Source organism: Electrona antarctica (genome assembly GCF_951216825.1).
Source record: "Electrona antarctica genome assembly, chromosome: 19".
NCBI lineage: Eukaryota > Metazoa > Chordata > Actinopteri > Myctophiformes > Myctophidae > Electrona > Electrona antarctica.
In genome coordinates, this window is record NC_136800.1 from 4918478 (window position 1) to 4933430 (window position 14953).

Here is a 14953-nt window from a genome sequence, read left to right on the forward strand (position 1 = left end):
CCCCTTTTGGTGTTAGCATTATGTTATGCTTTAGCTATTGAAAAATAGCAGATCTACAAGCTCATAGCGCGCCACCGAGTGGCGCGCTATGAGCTTGTAGGTCTGCTATTTTTGAAAAATCAAAAAAAAAAAAGAAAGAGAAAAGAACGTTTTTTTTTCTTTTTTTTTTCAAAAGGGCACATTGCCAAAAGGGCAGGGGGTGCTCTAGCACCCCCTAGTGTCTATCTGTGCACGCCACTGCCTGTAACTAGCACCTAGTAAGAGGGAAAAGTGAGGAAGCTTGTGGTTCCTGCAGGCTACGGACTACTGAAACAGGAGACGGGCGTCCAGGATGATTCATGGTGTGTCTCTGCACTGACAAACACATCCAATGAGAGTCTCTGTGTATACTTTATCATACACAGTTAAGACAGTTTAACTTAGGACTTGTAATATGAGCACGTACCGCATGTACCCTATAAATCTATCACAATATGACTGATTTAGGTGTATGGGTTGACATACAGTATGGGCTTCAAATCAACTCCTAAGATATCAAACATTTCTTAAAAATCACACCCGTGTGAACTGAGTGGTGTAAGGTATTATATAGCCTGATCAGCTGTGTTCTGACGTAATGTCTGACGTAATGAAATCAGCATCAACCAATCAGCATCAACCATGCTCATTTCTTTTGCACAGACAGACTAACAAAGCCAGTTGTAGGAGTGGTTTACACCACTCAAAAATTACAGAATAGCCATGGGGACACTTGTGGAAATGTTTGGGAAAACAATAGATCTTTCCGCAAATCCGCGGGCATTAAAGGAATGTCATGTTATCAAGTACAGCACTTGGGCTGGACAAAAGGGACACTTGAGATAAGCTTGCGGGACTGTGCCAACTCATGCTGTCTTTGTAGATGAAGGGGGTGAGTGACGCTGATGAGGCATGCAGCTTTGTCAAAGGCAACCATGAGACACGTTGCTGACAAAGGGCCACGGCCTACGAAGACCTCACTTAAAATAGTCCAGCACTCACCTCACTACAGTGACAGTCGCTGGAGGGCCATGGCTGGGCTCACGGGCACAGCCAGGAACCAGAGAAGGATGGGGGTTCATAGTAGGAGGATGGCATGGGCAACCAAGCTCAGGTTACTCGACGAGTCACGCCACCAGCTTTGATACTGCTCTCTTCTCCAATTTGGACAAGAATTAAGGCACAATGCCTGACTTTCAGTATTTGAAGTCGTTGATGAATTGGGAGGTGACATGCTGGACTAGAATTGACTTGAAAGTTCATTTGCGCGAGGCCGCCGAGAGGGGAAAGGGCAGGTGACCCCGACATGGCAGTAACAGATGGGAATCATTCACACATAGCGGAGAGCGAGGGAGACACACTCACACCTGTCCTGGGGTGCCAACGTCTGCCAAGAGATGACAGCGTGGGCAATTCTAACAATGTGGGTCATTCACCTCATCTTGAGTTGCGTGAAATACAATATCTTTTTTTTCCCATTCAGGCTGCAGGTATGCTACTCTGACTTCATAATGAATGGAAATACGAGCCTAAATGTGACGCACCATAACAGTTCATATCCAATGAAAGATATGTGCTGCATCATCAAATAATCCCTACAATGCCTGGTAGCTTATTAGGGCTGCATGTGTTTGAGGTCATTAAACTCCAGATATAAACAGGCCTCAGTGGTGGCCGGCTCATTACACAAACCAAAAGATCATGTTAATATCAGACACGTCCCAGTGCAACTCGAGCGGCGGTGCTATGCCGGCCTAAAGCGTCTGCCCACCCACCCTCACCTTCGCGGCCAAGCTGTGTGTCGTGAACCCACGCACGGCTTCAGTGCATGCAGGTGGCATGCAGCCCGAGGAATCGTTTCCCGGTCTCTCTTTTAGTGCATGATTGAAATGTCGTTTACTGTAATGTGACATCAGAATTATCGGGATGTCGAGAAACACTGAAACAAGTCCGCACACATGAACACTAAGATGGCCAAGGAGGTGATCATGTCGATGCAGTAACTTCATTGTGTGTGTGTGTGTGTGTGTGTGTGTGTGTGTGTGTGTGTGTGTGTGTGTGTGTGTGTGTGTGTGTGTGTGTGTGTGTGTGTGTGTGTGTGTGTGTGTGTGTGTGTGTGTGTGTGTGTGTGTGCGTGCATGCGTGCGCGTGTTTGTGTCCTGATTGACCTGATTGGAATACTGTAGTGACTTATTTCACAGAGTTTTAAAACAGAAAGCTGAAGGAAAATGATTTGTCACCCAAATAAAGTTATCAAACCTTTTCTCTTCTCTTAGTAACCATACAATATGTGAAGAGAATGGACTAATGTTTTGGCTATTAATGCTTGCAATGCTATCAAGATACAACAAAAAAATCCAATATAATGGCAACACATGCACAGTTTTGCACACACTTATAAAATGTCATTTTTGAACAACACATTATCTTGACCAAAATAAATGTCTGTGCTTGTCACGGTATATCAGCTAGAGCAGTGGTTCCCAACCTTTATAGCCCTGTGACCCAAAAGAGAAATGAATACATTCGCCCGGGACCCAACTCAGTGAAAATAGCAGATCTACAAGCTCAAAACGTGTCGCTTTGCGCCGCGTTGTGAGCTTGTAGATCGGCTATTTTCACTACTTTTTAAACATTTGTTTTCTAGTAATAATATGGAATTTCTTAGATTTTAGTTTTATTTATTGACTTATAGATAAAACATTTAATTTGGTATTCATTCATGAAAACTTTAGCTTTTTGGGGAATGCCTTTTGAAAATAATTAAAAACAAAATGTACGAAACAAAAAATGAATTAAGGGACCCCAAAAAATGTGTCCGTGACGTGACCCACAAATGGGTGGACATGGCGAGACTTCCAAATGTTGGGAACCCCTGAGCTATAGAGTGGTGTGACCTGTGTGGTATTGGGTTTGTTTGGCAGCCGGACAAGATTGACTGTTAAAAATGGAGCGCTACCCTCCTCGACCCCTCCCTCCCCCCCACCGCCTTACCCAGAACACAGTGTCCTGTTATGTAATGAAGCACCAGAGTGGTGTGCATATTGCTGTGGTTACATGGGGCTGTTCCAGGCTGCCAGTGCACAAAGTACTCAAATATTTTACTCAAGTCAAAGTATCAATACTGCAATGTAGATGTATACTCTGTAAAAGTCCAGAATTCAGTAAAAGTACAAAAGTATAGTGTCATCAAAAGTACCAAAGGTAAAAGAAAAGAAAGTTCAAGTTTTCAACTGCAGACCGGCTATTTTCAAATGGCCGAAATGCATGTAGGGCTGAAGTGAATAATGTATGTTTTGTAATAATAATGAACATCTACAAAGTAACTAACTAGTAACTAAAGTTTTAAAATAAATGTAGTGGAGTAAAAGTACAATATTTTGCATACGAGATGTGGTGAAGTAGAAGTAAAGGTATTGTACGGTAAATTGGAACTACTCTTAGGCCTCACTCAGACCTTTACTGCATGTTGCGTGTTGTGTAGTGTCATGGCCGTGTAGTGTCATGGCCGCCCCAATGCATTTCCAATGGAAGTCACATGGTTTGTAGTCCACATTTTGGACTACAAGCTGTTGTATGGCTTTCGGCTGTGTTTCGACTGCGCCCCTCCCCCTCATACAACACAAATGTTGTGTCAAACCATGTGACTCCCATTGGAAATGCATTGGGGCGGCCATGACACTACACGGCCATGACACTACACAACACACAACATGCAGTAAAGGTCTGAGTGAGGCCTTACAAATACCTCAAAATTGTACTTGAGTACAGTACTTAAGTAAATGTACTAAATGTTACTATACACCACTGCACCCTTTTCCCCTTCTCCCTGGTTCCATAAGGATATGTCCACAATGTCCTCCCGTCAAGTAAGATGTAAACATTGAGAACTGATTTGACGTGAGGGGAGGGGAGGCGGCTATCAGATCAGAACACCCGGACATTTTCTAACGGCGAATAATAATAATAATACCAGCGTCGATCCAGAGCCATAGAGTAGAAGAGTTGTGACAAGTCAAAGATAGTAGAGAGATGGAAGAATATGGTGTACTGCAGTGACAGTTTACACACCAGCGTCACTGACAAGCAAACTTACAAACTACAGACTGGCAGCCAAGTAGCCTAGCATCCTATACTAGCCTAGATCAGGGGTTCTCAACGTTTTTGGCCGGGGACCCCCGGAAATGCTTTGGCAATGTCTCGGGACCCCCGCCCCGCCCCCTCCCGACCCCCAATATAAATTGACTGCTACAATAACCTTAAACCATTTTGGGCGGGAACCCCTTTTGGTGTTTTAAGCATCATTATAATTTAGCTATTGAAAAATAGCAGATCTACAAGCTCATAGCGCGCCACCGAGTGGCGCGCTATGAACTTGTAGGTCTGCTATTTTTGAAAAATCGTGAAAATAAAATTTTAATTTATTTTATTTTTATTTTATTTTTTGAAAATATTTTGGGGACCCCCCAAAATAATTTGGCGACCCCCCGAGGGGTCGCGACCCACGGGTTGAGAACCCCTGGCCTAGATGTAGGCAAGAAGATGGCGCCCAAATAAGCCAAAATCCTACCGAACGAGTCACTACGCTCTCCCCATATACCCCCCACCAGCATTCAGCCTGCCGACTCTGGCTGTGCTTTCTCCTGGAAACCAAGGGACATAAACGTGCATGGTGGCAATGAAACGCAATACCAGCTGACATCTCAGGCATGTCGTACAGAATCAACATAGGGGGAGAGAGAAAGAGAGAGAGTGAGAGGGTGTGTGTGTGTGTGTGTGTGTGTGTGTGTGTGTGTGTGTGTGTGTGTGTGTGTGTGTGTGTGTGTGTGTGTGTGTGAGAGAGAGAGAGAGAGAGAGAGAGGATCAAATTTCAAACATGCAATATATTACTCTAGTCATTCTAGTCATTCTCTAGTCATTACACAGGCATACAAATATTGTATTGAACATTTGGAAATGCTGGATGTGAACTGCAAGTCATAGAGTGCCACCTTGCGCCTGGTTGATTACTCAGGGGTTCTCAGCCTGGGGGTCGGACTCGTAACCCCTCGGGGGGGGTCCCCAGATTTTTATTTTTTTGCACCTCAATGGCTGGAAATGGAAATTAAGAGTTTACATACCGGTAGTACACATAGTCAATGCATAAACTTATCTGGTTTCAGTATTTATTTATGATGTATTTTCTCTATTGGTATTAAGATTATTGTAACGGTCAATTTGTATTGGGGGTGGGGGCTCTTTCTTTCTTTCTTTCTTTCCTTCTTTCTTTCTTTCTTTTAAACAGCAGATGGTGCTCTTCGTTCGTCATTCAAATAGAGAATTATTTGGCACTGTCAAGTGTGTAATGTAATAGCATCTAGCAATGAGCAAGACATAGACACCAAGAGCAGGTCGCCATGACCTGCTCTTGGTGTCAGCCATTGTGGATGTTCAATATTATATACAATTTACAATTTAGGCATTTAGCAGACACTCTTAATCCAGAGCGATTTACAGTAAACAGGAACAACACATGGTCAATTGTAATACATCAAATACATGAAAATAGTCATGTATGTTTTTTTTCCCAGTAAGAATTGAGGCTTGAATACCTGCACGTATAGTGTAGTAAGCAATAGGTCTATTGAAGTTAAAGGACCACTTCACCACTTTTCAACATCTCTTCATATAATTGGTCGTCACTAATGTTCATGATAAAACACCATAATTTTTTCCTACTCAGTCTGTGTCTCATAGGAGGGCTTTGGGCAGTTCGGACACCCGTCCACCAGTGACATCATCATTAGGCAGATTTTTTTTTAAACAAGATTTGTTTTAAAATATATTTAGATTTGTATTATCGTAAGAACGATGGCTTCAACTTTTGCATTGCAACTTTTCAGGAAAAGAAAGCCTGCCGTTTCTATTAGCTTAGATTCACCATCGATGATGTCACTGGTGGACGGGTTTCTGAACCGCCCACAGCCTTCCGATGAGACACAGACTGAGTAGGAAAAAATGGTGGTATTTTATCATGAACATTAGTTAGGACCAATTATAGGAAGAGAAGTTGAAAAGTGGTGAAGTGGTCCTTTAATTGATAGGCATATTAGCTATATGATGCATTGTTATCTGCAGTGTTGTTAAGCTACATGTTAAGCTACATGTAGCTGACCCAACAGTGCACGCACGCACGCACGCACGCTAATTAAGCTCTTCACCATGTGAAGAAATCATCTAAAATGCCAAGAGAGGAATGGAAACAGGATAGAGTGATGAGGCTTCATCTTGCCTATGTTTATGTAAATATATTTATACTTCAGTGCTGTGTGAATATTTAGACCCATGAAGAGCTCATTTGAATGTGCACGCTTTACTTTCACATGCACCGATCCTCATCGGCGACGGAAAATGAACAGCTCAACAGAAACAAAACAGAAATAGCGCAGCAACGAGTATCCTACACTACAAATACGATTGCATAAGACTTTCTGCAATCCCATGGTGGGAACGCAGGCACCCGGACTCATTTATAGCCATTTATTGTGACCGTAGGTCGCAGATTACTATGAAAACCTGCAAAACCTGTCAGTGACTCCGTCATGCCACCATATATAGCCGTCACGCACGCAACCCTGTACACTCAAGACACTTCCCCAGCTGCCACCCTTAGATCTCCATATATGGAGCTGACCTGTTCTGACATTCCATATGTTGGTCTGACCTCATCAAACCCTGTACACTCAAGACACGCTCCATATATGGCCAGTACAGAATTAATTCCACATGTTGGTCTGACCTCATCAAACCCTGTATACACTCAAGACACGCTCCATATATGGCCAGTACAGAATTCATTCCATATGTTGATCTGACCTCATCAAACCCTGTACACTCAAGACACGCTCCATATATGGCCAGTACAGAATTCATTCCATATGTTGATCTGACCACCAATGGCAAAGTGCCAGCACTCGCCCAGCAGTCTGCCGCCACCCAGGCGGATGCGTGCACACGACCTCTCCCTTTAGGGCTACAAGCTCACAATGCCGAGCTTGTAGATCGTCTATTTTCAAATGGCCGAAATGTATATAGGAAGTGGTTATTTTATAATAATAATCAAAATCTACAAAGTAACTAGTAACTCAAGCTTTTAAATAAATGTAGTGCAGTAGAAGTAAAATATTGTAAATTGGAAGTACTCAAGTAAAGTACAAATACCTCAAAATTAAATGTACTTAGTTACTTCACACCAGAGTACTTCACACCACTGTAAGTACCAAGTAGCCATGTAATAAGCGGGAACATGTACAGTGAGTCATTATGGGAGGGGTTGTATTTACAATACAATCATGCACATACCGTAATCATACTTATGTCCTTTAGTTCACCAAGCTATTGAATGTCTCTCATGGACATATTCCAGAATCGCATTACTGCTGAACATGCAAACAACTGTGTTGAGATAACTAATTGAGTTAAATGTCATGACATTCGGATGGAGAACCTAATGTCCCATGATGTTAATACTGTCATCCTGTTGTGTAGCCAGTAGATAGATACCATTGAATGGCACATTAACATGTTTTGGTCCATTTTTTATCGGTATAGACATTCAGGGACATTATTGAACAACAATACAGAATCACATACAACATATATTCAACATAGTTGAATATAGTTGACCTTCATTTCGCTCACCAGTTTAGTGGCCTTGTGGTTAGAGTGTCCACCCTGAGATTGAGCGGTCAGGGTTTGATTCCACGGCCGGGTCATACCAAAGACTATATGAAAATGGGACCCCAAAGCCTCCCTGCTTGGCACTTGGCATCAAGGGTTGGGTCCCCGCGTCAACATAACCAGGGGGGCGTACTTGAACCTCAAGTTGTTACACGCTAAGGAAACAGGAGATGACATATGGCTCGTTGGATCCCAAGGCGACTTACTTACTTACTATCGATATTTATAACAACACTGTATTTATATATATATATAGGCCGTATACTGTACACCAGTGGTTTTCAACCAGTGGTCCGGGGACCACCATGTGGTCCTTGACGGGGGTTCCAGGTGGGAGAGTTGGTAACCAAATGGACTCGTACAGATCTTTATCTCTTGAGAGTGCAAAATGAAACCTAATGGTACCACATCAATGTACAGAATGGAATTGTGACCAAACAGTCTATCCAACAATAACAAAATAAGTTTTGAGTCTGAGAGGCTAAATCTCATCAAATGGTGGTCCGTGGCTGAAATGCCAAATAACTAATGGGCCTTGATATGAAAAGGGTTGAAAACCACTGCTGTACTGTACATACAATGCTGTATATATATATATATATATATATATATATATATGCCACATATAATGTTGTGTATATATGCTATATACTGTGGATGGACTGTTAATAAGCCTATCTCACAGAATTTCCCCGCCCCCTTTTTACGCCCCCTTTCGGGGCTAGTGGTGATAGCGTGACGTCACTCCATATAGACACTACATGTTAACAGAGGTTATTTAAGAAGTCTACAACTTTTGTTTTCTCAAGGTAAGGTTTGTTCTATCTGTTCGAGCTGATTTACCATCTTGTTTGCTTCATAATAATATTGGTCTGTCACATTTTTACATTAGAAAATGTACTTATATTCTCCAGAGAAAAAAACATGTAAATGCTAATGTTAAATGACACCACTATCTACCGGAAGTGGGCGTGGAAAGCGGGCTGTGAGATAGGCCTATTTTTGCCTGCCGAGTACGGAAATAGCGTTTGTTGACCACCAAGGGTCACACGCACGCACACAAGCACGCACGCGCACACACACACGCACACACAGTAGGCCAGGGAGGAGGGCTTGTACACATTGTTACTCCATGGATGCCAACGATGAACCTCTGCCCCAAATATTCCTCAACGGCCTGTTATAGTAGCCTGGCTTGGCCAGCCTCATAGCGGGGATTCACTGAAGATTCTTCCATATGCGGGGAGGAAACATCAGTGAACCCTCGCTATGAGTCTGGCCGCGCCAGGCTACTGTTATAGCACCATGAGGCCGATTTAGGCAAAACACATTTCTGTAGATTACTCGTACACATTTTATCCATACATCACACAATTCGGTATACACTATCTCCATAGTCATGTGATCAACACAGATCTGCACAATTTCCATCCTGATTGGCTAATATTGGCTTCCAAAGCTCACATGACAGTTCACCGTTTCGAACAAAATGCCACAAATCCCAAACACTGTGCAATTTCCGTGAAATTATACACACACATTTCCACTAGGCCGAGGACGACATGCCACTCATTCTTTTCCAAATCAGCCTCATGGTGGTGCTATAACAGGCCAATTCCTGTTTTTAGCTATAACTTCATCAATCTGTATACAACTTATGTATGCGCACTCCCTAGAGGCCATGGAAAAACATTGTCCCTGCATCCCTCCACATCTGCCGGTTATGAGGCCGATTTCTGCTAAACACATTGCTTATGTTAGTCGCACAGATTTCATCCAAATCTCACGCAAATCGGTACACATGATCTCTGTAGTCATGTGATCAAGACGAGTCTGTTGGATTTATCAGATTCTACACTGATTGGCTAACATTGCCTTCTAAAGTTTTCAGGAGTGGCCCATTTCGTTCAAAATGCTGCACATGTCCTGCTCATCCACAATTCTATCCTCAGAGATTCTATGAGTGATCTGGCTCTGCATTTCCTCAACAAAATGAAGAAAATTGTTGTAAAAAACAAACAAACAAAAAAACATGTTTATATTACTCCTAAACATTTTGCCAAACATCACACACACTCCTATCCTCCTGGTGGAGACCTGTGCCCAGAAGGGCACTTTTTCTAGTTTAATGTGCATTGTGCTTAATAACCCAGTAGTAAGGTATATGAATAAACAATGCTATTTTATATGTAGAGACAAGGACATGACATGGCACGGAATAAAATGTTCTTATCTCAGATGAGGTATTTCTGAGGCTGCATGGCATTAGATTGATTACTAATTAACGAAGGTTGGAACCCTTTCACAGCAGTTGCCATGGGTTTTCCCCCTGCACTGTATCCTGAAACTCGATGCTGTAACAATGCACATTTGACATAGGGCACAATGTCCTTGCAACCTGCTGATGGATTCTGGGCGATTTCCAAGCTTTCATACCCAAGCAGTCACTATGTGACACCTTCTATGACCACGTGGAAAACAAAGGGCCTCACGAACAACAGAGGCGTCCACAGAGGTCAAGCGGTTATTGTGCAACTTTTTTTTATGCGTGTCATGAGGATTGTGCTCTAACCAAGAATATAGTGACCTTGCTGCTTAATGTTCTAACTGAGAAGAGGTGCATGCATAGAAACTGCTGAATTAAATGCAAGTGTTCCATTCCAAACAAATAGGCATTATAGAGCGTCGCAGTCCCGCCCCCTACCATGGCCCAGGAAATGAATCCCAATGCATTTTTCCCATAGACATTTCTTAAAGTATTTATTTAAAGACGGTTACGCCGCGGACAAAGCCAACTCGAGAGTCGTGACAACTCATGACAACACAAACAATATTTTGGACCAAACAAATAATTACAAAGAAGAAAAACAACAAAAAAAGTGTTGTAACCTGCCGTTTTTTTCTTCTTTCTAATTATTTGTTCGGCCCAAAAAATTGTGTTTGTTGTCATGATTTGTCACGACTCGAGTTGGCTTTGTCCGCGGCGTAAACGTCTTTAAATAAATACTTTCTGAAATGTCTATGAGGAAAATGAACGGAGAATCATTTCCTGGGCCATGGTAGGGGGCGGGACTGCGACGCTCTATTGGACCTCTGAAGACCACTTGGCCTGTGTGGTCAACAATCCAGAGGTGAATTTAATATACTGCCGGATAAATTAACAATTTCTGCATCCTGTGCACTGACGTTTTTTCACTCTGTACTGCATTTACTACCCTGTCAGCAATCATAAATCTCTGCCCTGATGTCTCCACTGTTGAATCAGGTGTTAAGTGCCACTCTTATATACAGTGAAACAGATGGTATAACTGAAGCTGATGCTACTACACTACAGTACACACAAATATGTGTGTAAATGTTGGTGATATATAGCTTAATCATCAAGCACGATCTTCTACTTTCAGAAATATATATATATTTTTTAAAAAGCTAATATATCTGATCCACAAGCTGTGATATGGCCCTGCCATATTGCCTCATCAGCTGCTCTCTTCCCCTCTGAATAGAGTCCAAATAGTTTGTCAAGATCTCACATCACAAACAGTCTAGTTTTCAACCAGACAGGGTGGATTTATCAGTCTCATATAAAATACAATCCTGAAGAACTAACAATACCAGTTTATGTAAAATACTGTACTGTAACACATTATTAGACCACAACATCTATACTGACAGTCTGACATGAAACTATAAAGGGTGAGTTTTTACAAATTATCACACCGGATTTTGAAACATGGAAACATGGAAAATGGAAACATGGAAACTAGCATAAACTGCAGGACTTCAAATGTAGCCTATATATAGACTTCCCGTCTAAAAATATAAAAGCAGTGTGTGGTTATAGTAGCTTCCAGATCTCCAATACTGTTGACAAGTATAACATTATACTACCACAGATGTACTGGAAACATATACGAGATGATATTTTAGCTGGACCATTAGAGACTCAAAGAATGTACACAGGCAAAACATGCTAGTCAGAACACCGTGCAAGATGAAGGCAAACCAAAAATGCACAAGCACTTTCAAATAATAATAAGCACTTTATGGCTTCCATAGTTTGTCAAACAAAATTCAACAAATTTCAAAAATTCACTAAAATAAAAAACAATAAAAAAGTGAAAATAGACAAAAAAAAGTATAAAGTAGGGCTTGAGTGGTTAAATCAAAATGTAGGTTTTTGACACATACCCCAAAAAGCGAAGGGTGCAGTGAGTCACAAAGAAAAATGTATGTACATTTTTGAAGTTGCTCGTTGAAAATAAAAGATTTTAAATGTGAAACGTTTTACCCCTTGCATTACTATGCTTGGTATAAATCATGCTCAAATAAGGGGTTCACATTAACCACACTGCCAGTGTCAGCACATCCCACTTACAGCCGGGAACACAGACCTCTCAGTATTATCCAACAAGTCATAATACAACAATCCTTTTCTACCTGGGCGTCGGGAGGAACGGATGCTCTGTGTCGCGTCCGGTAGCAGAGTAAATCCCACAGCGTGTACCAGAAATAGGACGCCATCAGATGCATTCCGTTCGCTAGCCAAACAACACCTCTGCCCTTCAGACAGTTCTCTGTGGGTTTCATCTCATTGTTGAAGCTTCTTCGTCTTGCTTCTACTACTAGACCCTCCATCTATCCGTCTATTCCTGCTGGCTTACAACTCCCAAGGGCTTACGAGTGGAGTGGAGATGTCAGAACACGCTGATTAGGAGGTGTTCTTGAACTTCTTGGTGTGCAAGGAGGAACACCCAGACATTTACACGAGCTCCATGGCTTATCTGTTAATTCAGAGTCCCCCCCCCCCCCCCCCCCCCCCACACACACACACACACACACACAAACATGCACTGACACGGACACGCACACACAACTATCTCATCATCGCTTACAGCCAAAGGACAGGCAGCTCTTATATGACATAAGAGTGACAGGTGCCAGTAATGGGTATCTATCTATCTGCATGGGAGACACACACTCAGACACCCTCTGTCGCTGCTTCATTGCTCATGTCTTAAGTGGTTGAGAACAAACCATAAAAATAAAACGTCACATAAACTTCACAGCAGCATTAATGTTGAGAAGAGTAAGATTTAATACTGAACATTTAAGAGGGTTGATAAGCATTCTATATCTGTCTGTCAGTGTGTAGACATTTGGATTGTGAGGTAAAGAAATAGCCCCTGGTACTATTAGATTACGGCTGCAAATATCACAGAGTCAGACACTCATGTGGGTCGTTCCTTCCAACTGTTTTGATTGGCTTAGAGGCCTCTACACTACAGCAGAGGCATTTTCTTATGGGATTGTGATTTGCGTCAATAACGAGCATAATTATGTAGTATAATAGTATAGGCCTAGTAATTAGCCTATTGTTTAACTGACGTTCACTTACATTTATTATGTTTTCAAAATATGTGATATTAATGATATTTCAAAAACAATGACATAATGACGTAATAACACTGTCTATTAACACCGTCTAATATAACAGTGTAATTTAACTCCTCACAAGGGATGAGTTGCACCTGTGCATACTCCCGGAGTGACATTTGGGTTAGCAGGTGACGAGTCTCTATGTGGAATGAATGAACAGGTGGTTTTTCAATTGAACTGAAAAGAAACATCAAACGTTGTTTGATGTTTGATGAACAAAGAAGGCTAAAAGACTGAAAGACTCTGTGTATCTATCTTAAAATCATGTTCTGTATCTGTACTTAACCCAGCACCCACTGTCGATGTTCTAAATTAACTCCTATTGTAGCCTACAACTTTCTTTGTGAGACTAAAGTTGGCATACAAGAGGATAATAAATTATACATTAAAAATGTATATCTGCCTAAGTCTATTGTACATTGTGACTAAACCCATTAAGACCTGAGGTTGATTCTACAAATGTCACCTTTCACCTAACAGTTTTCTAAGAAACGTATGTTGCTATATCAGTGTCTCTCAAGGATCCCCAAAATGGTATGTATTTGGCCACGGACCCCATCTCAAAATATTAGTGAAAGTTTTTGCTTAAAAAAACAAAAAACAATATATATATATATATATATATATATATATATATATATATAATAATAAAGAATATTATATCTTTTTTCAAAGATCTGCACACATTGTCACCATTTTTCAAAAATAGCAAATCTGCAAGCTCATAGTGTGTCACTTCGTGCCGCTCTATGAGCTTGTAGATCTGCTATTGAGTGGCTTGAGTGGTTAAATCAAAATGTAGGTTTTTGACACATACGAATGTATGTAAATTTTTGAAGTTGCTCGTTGAAAATAACAGATTTTTAATGTGAAACGTTTTACCCCTTGCATTACTATGCTTGGTATAAATCATGCTCAAATAAGGGTTTCCCATAAACCACACTGCCAGTGTCAGCACATCCCACTTACAGCCGGGAACACAGACCTCTCAGTATTATCCAACAAGTCATAAACAATCCTTTTCTACCTGGGCGTCGGGAGGAACGGATGCTCTGTGTCGCGTCCGGTAGCAGAGTAAATCCCACAGCGTGTACCAGAAATAGGACGCCATCAGATGCATGCCGTTCGCTAGCCAAACAACACCTCTGCCCTTCAGACAGTTCTCTGTGGGTTTCATCTCATTGTTGAAGCTTCTTCGTCTTGCTTCAACTACTAGACCCTCCATCTATCCGTCTATCCTGCTGGCTTAGGATACTCCCAACTCCCAAGGGCTTACGAGTGGAGTGAACTTCTTGGTGTGCAAGGAGGAACACCCAATAGATCTGCTATTATTGAATTATTGAAATAATGACACAGATCTTAAAAGGTATATTTCACTTTTGGTCATTTTTATCGTCTACTCGGGCTTATGTGAACACCCCAGACAGTTTTTAAGTTGCTTGCTTCAATATATAGATATTTGATATTCATTTGAGCTGCCCCGCCCCCTTCCTATACAAACCCATTGTAAATTCAAACTCCATTTTAACCCGGTCGATGCCAAACTTTGCACACAAACTCCCTGGATGCCAACGATGAACCTCTGCCCCACATTTTCCAGAACGGCCTGTTATAGCGCCACCATGAGCCAGCTTTTCACATTTTTTACCTAAAACTGCACCGATCTGCGTGAAACGTTGCATGCACACTCCCTAGAGGCCAAGGACAAACCTTTGACCTGCATTTTCCGCATCTGCCTTTATAGCGCCACCAGGAGGCCGACTTTTGTAAAACACAT